This window comes from Rissa tridactyla, chromosome 4 (assembly GCF_028500815.1).
Source record: "Rissa tridactyla isolate bRisTri1 chromosome 4, bRisTri1.patW.cur.20221130, whole genome shotgun sequence".
Lineage (NCBI taxonomy): Eukaryota > Metazoa > Chordata > Aves > Charadriiformes > Laridae > Rissa > Rissa tridactyla.
In genome coordinates, this window is record NC_071469.1 from 7,444,292 (window position 1) to 7,449,882 (window position 5,591).

Here is a 5,591-nt window from a genome sequence, read left to right on the forward strand (position 1 = left end):
AGCTTTATGAGGGGCGGGAGGGCAGCGGAGACGGCTCCCCCACCCCCGCCGCCCAACGGGAGCCTCCCGGCCCCGGCGTCTCTCCGCGGAGCCGCTTCGCCCCCCGCCCGGGCGCCTCCGGCCAGCGGCAGCGGCGGCCGCAGGCACCGCGCCGCCCCGCGCTGCCCCGCTTAAAGCCTCCGCGCCGCCTCCCCGGCCCCGCCACCGCCCCCGCCCCGCCCGCCCGGCCCGGCCCCCGCTTCCCCGGCGCCCCCCGAGCGGCGGGCAGGGCGCGGAGGGGCCGGGCCGGGCGGGGAGCGGAGGGGAGAGGCGTGGGGGGGGGGGGGTGTCTGTCCGCCTGCCCGCCCGCCCGCCCGCCGCGGGATATTGGTTTACTCCGCCGGGTATTAAGCAAGCCCGAGCCATTTAAATATCGCTCCCGCGCTGACCTCTCCGTAGTTTGCCTATTAAGAATGCAATCAAGATAATAACAGGCATTGCTTATTAATGAAGCGCCCTCAGGTAACGTTACACCGGTGACTTTCTGGAGGCGGGCAGCGGGGCGCGGGGGTTCAATCCAGGCGGCCCGGAGGCGGCTCTGCCTGGCCGGGGACCGGCACCGGCGGCCGGAGCCGCCCGTCGCCCCAGCGCCCGCCGGCGAAGCCCGGGGCGGCCGCGGTGCCCGTGGGATCCCGGGCGAAACGCCCCGCTCGGGCTCTCTCCCGGCTGCCCGCCGGCTGGTTTGTCCTTCCCTCCTGTCAAAAAATCTGTCTTGCCGTTTCCCCCTTCTGCCTGTGCAGCAAATACAGTAAATTATTGATAGTGGAAATTGCATGGTGGAGGCAATAATGGCATCCCCTGATTGAGTAGCTCCATTTGATCTTGGTAAAGACAGGGAGATGGCATGCTCCCCGGCCGGGGCTGGCTGTGGCGAGCGGGAGTGCACGCGTGCGCCGGTGGAGCACAGCACCTCACGCCACGTCCCACGGCGAAGGCCAGCCATGGAAGAGGCACCCACTTCGTCTCCTAGCCTGGCATGGGCTGTGGTGGCCACACCTGCGCCTTCCCATGTCCCCTCACTGGTAAAGTTGGAGGCGGTTGATTTTCAGAAGAAGATATCCCATCTCTTTTATGAATCGGTTAAAACAAGCATCTTTCTACACCTTAAAGCCTGACTGCCATTTAATTGCAATTAACGCCAAAGGCCCATCCGCTTCGGTGCGCTTCTGGCCGTTTATTTATACTAGAAGAAATGTGTGCAACTCATTGCTGCCTTCAGACAGTCTGATTGCCTGTGTGCTTTTGCTATGAAACACCTGCATTTATTAGATCAGTAAAGTAATAAAATATCCCAGGCGTTTGAAATTTGAGTACACCTAAGGCCCTTCATATAAAAAAGCTTTTAATATATATTAAGGGAAACAATCCTGGTGGTTAATATCCTTTGCAGCTTTAAGAACTTCTTTAAAAATCATGTTCCAGTACCACATTACCATCCCTCTTGCACTTGGGGTTTGGTTTTGCGTGTTTGAACTAAAAGTGTCACTGAGCTGTGAAGACAGTTCCACCTTTTTAGTCCCAGTGATTTCCAGTCCAAATCTACTCAATTTACAAGAAAGGAGATGTTTTTTCCAAGTCCTCGCTAACAGCCTGGGCCTGAGGAATCACGCCCAGCTCTTGCTGTCTGATACATAGTTGCTAATAAAGGTAGCTCTTCAGGCCAAGTCCTGCTCGGTTATTTCTGTAATATTCAAATTCTGCCATGAGAAACACATCAGCCATTTCTTTTCCTGCTCTGATATACCAGTATAACCTTGCATCCTGCCGCAATACTGCCAGGCGGGTGTTTGCAATTTCAAACATGGGGATCGTAACTGGAACTTGCGAAGTTAACGTGTGCATTTTATTTTCCCGTTTTGGACTTCTCTCCGCGATCCCATTCAGCTACCCAGGTACGACTGTATCGGTGTGGGTGCCTGATTTCACCCAGGCAGTATGTTTTCAGCAGCCTTTTTGCGTAGTGATAAAACAGTACAGTTTTAATATTCTCTGTTCGTAAGAAGATGCCTGCAAATATTTGGATGATCTATGAGTCAAGTTTAACAGCAGCAGCAGAGGCTACTTTAATTAGCTGTAATGTAATACATTACACACATGTTATTCCTGGAGGAAGGACTCTTCTCCCGGTACACTAGACATGCAGATGAGCAGCAGCGAGTATCATGCTTTAGAGACACCAAAGCATCTGCTGGCTTGTTCGCAGGAGCGAAGGAGAAGGCGCATATTCTGAAAAAGTCTGCTTGTAATCAGAACAAGTTTTTTAATTTTGGAAAGGAAGCGTGTTACGGACCGCCTAACAAGTCCTCACTCTGCGGGACGCGCTTCCAGCTTGGCTCTGCTAAGAACGTGACAACCATCAATTCCAGGCAACCATGTGCTGAAATTCCCATTTTGCTCTGCTAGAAACACACTGCCTTTTGCCCTGGTACAGAGATTTTCCCGGGGAAGAGGTGTGGTCAGAGAGCTGCTGTATCTTGCCAGTATAATCAGCCCTTTGGGGATTATTACCAGCCAATGCTTGATTCCTGGGAAAATGAAAAAGTAGTGTAAATAATGATCTGTTTGGATTTTTAATGCACATACAAGCCGGGCTCCTTATTTTTCAATCAGACCCTGACTTCAAGGAGAATTTTGTATGAATGAGCCCCGAAAGACAGGGTCCACAAGGTATTAGTTTGTGAAGCAACCAATAGTCATCACATGGAGAAACTGCCCTGGTCAGAGCTCTGCTCCTTTGTCCGCAAGACGTACTGTAAGCTTGGAGGTACACATACAACCTCACCTTCAAAACTCATGGGATACGTAGGATGCAATGATCAGACATCCTGACGTTTCCCACAGATTCCCAGGTGACCGCAGGAAGAGTTGTCTCTTGTTGTTCCTGAAAAATGACATCTCCCAGCCTGTCTCAGGTGCAGCTCTGTTTTCCCCATTTGGGTTGCAGAGGAGTCAGAACTGAGTGGCACTCGAAAGGAAAGCTACACCGCAGGCTGCAGGGGGAAGAAATGGGCAGGCAGGCCCTTTGCTGGTGATTTCGGTTTGGTTAATTCAGCGTATCGAGCCTCTCGGTGTCATTGTCACGGCATGCCCGCCTTACAGCATTTACCTTGAAACCCGGTATCTTTTTCCTATACCTAGCTAGTTAAAATTCTTTTTTGCATACACAAATTATACTTCACCCTTTTCCATGCAGCAACAGGGAATGAGTAAGAAAGAATACGAGTTGTCAATCAACATAATGTTGATTTATCCCTGCAGCAATATCAGATTGCTTGCAGGGGGGTAAGACCATTGCTTTTTGCTGAATTCAATTTAAACTGTAGCAGAGGCACTAATGATACTGTAGATACTATAAAGAAGAAAGCAGAAGCACGCACATCTGGTTTCTGTCTCGGTGGAGGTTATGCATTACAGTGATTGATGTACAAGGTCCAAATTTACTGATAAACTAATAATATGATAAAGTAGTTTCTGGGGCTTTTAAATTCCCCCCATTGCAATTGTAGGAGAAGCAATAAAAAAGTCGATATTTGAAAAGGGTAACATTCTTAAAAGGTCTATAGTTAGTCAATACATAATTGGCCATTCAGTCTTGCCCCACAAATGTGTCTTTACACTCTCCATTTTATTCACGTAGTATTTCGACCTGCTTTTGAATGAGAAAAAGGTCAAGAAGCTACAATTTGGGCTGCCTCTCACCCGGTTGTCAGGGAATATAAACTAATCCTGATTACACAAATGAGAATGCTGTTGATGTACTTGGGTTTTGACACTAGAGTATTTTTTCTATTAATAATTTTAATTGGCTGAGGTCAGTTCTTATAGCACTACAAGCATTTTATGTTTAATTATGTTTATTCATGTTTCCTAGTTACCTATCTTTGCTATTTTTTCACATTAGAAGGCTGGAAAGTTCATGGAAATAAACTTTTCCGACTCAATGCTAAAAATTGCAATGGATTATAAACACAATCGGAGGTTGCCGGCATGTCGCATTTGTAAGAAGATGACTGGGCTGTGACGCCGTTCTCCAGTGATTCAGCGATTGCAGCATGCACAGCAGAGCCACTGATGCTCCACACGAACATCACCGGGACTAGAAAACCCTCACCATCTTTGAGGACCAAACCCAAATTCTGCTCAACTACGTAAAGTCTTCGTAATCAGCCATGCTGTGACTGAGCGAGATGAAGAGAGACGGAGGGTGGCGAGTTCTTCCCCAGCCCACCCCTTTCACCCAGGGGTTGCCCAAACCATGGCCACAGCCTCTCCCGGGCGTCTGCATTGCGTGTCAGTGCCCTGGGATTGATGGCAATTGGATCTCACAGCCTCGAGGTTTACCTCGCATCCAGCCCGCAAAGAGTTGCTGTGGCTCTGGTCTACAAGGAGCTTGCTGGGTGGCCAGAATATACCCTGTGTCTTAAAAATAGCACAGGGTACTTGCTCTTAATATCAAGCATAATTTCGCCTTCAGTGAACAACGTCTGCCGAGAGGCCTTTTGGCCTCATTTTATCAGGGAAAGTTATGAGAAACAGCAAAGGCGGGAATACAGACCTGAAGATCTTTCATTAGACGTAGTTTGTAGGCTGCATGTGGACAGGCACCGAAACCACAACATTTTTGCTGAAGAAAATACCACCTAATAGCTCAGAATTGTCACTCTGCAGCTACAGCGAAAGTGAATTTAAAACTCCAACAAACAATTAAAATAATTGGTCTCTTCTCGTGCCTGCTAGAGATATGCCAGCTTTCTGTCACGCAGGGGCATCTGTACCCTGGATCTTGTCCCATGCCTTCTAGTCAGGGATTGCAGTACGATTTATGTGCATAAAACTGCTTCCATAACAGAGCTCTGTGGTAGGTGCAGATTAGTCTTTTGCAAACAAGGAAATGCATGTGTCTATTATATATAAATTTATCAAGCTGCTCATGAACGTACTTGTTCAGCGAGCACGCCCCTTCTGTGTTTGTTCCTTGCCACTGCTCATGTAGTTGTCTCTACTGGCATCAACTGTCATAGAAATGGAATATGAGTCATACGTGACAATTACCACATACATCGAGTGATGAACACACACACATTCCTCCCCATCCAAATGCATGTCCACACTTACCCAGGCGATGTCACCTTACGTGACAGCTAACCAACACCGTGCACACACCAGCGGAGGACACACATGGCTGATGAACACGGAGTGAGGTACAGGCGGGAGGTGGCTGCAGCCAGCACCAGGATGCCCCTGCGAGCCCTGCGAGGGCTGCTGCACAGGGACCGAACCCTCAGGTAACTGCAGGGAGGCAGTTAGAATCATAGAATGGCTTGGGTTGGAAGGGACCTTTAAAGGTCATCTAGTAACGAGCAGGGACATCTTCAACTACACCAGGTTGCTCAGAGCCCCGTCCAACCTGACCGTGAATGTTTCCAAGGATGGGGCATCTACCACCTCTCTCTGGGCAACCTGAGCCAGTGTTTCACCAACCTCATTGTAAAAAATTTCTTCTTTGTATCTAGTCCGAGTCTACTCTCTTTTAGTTTAAAACCATTACCCCT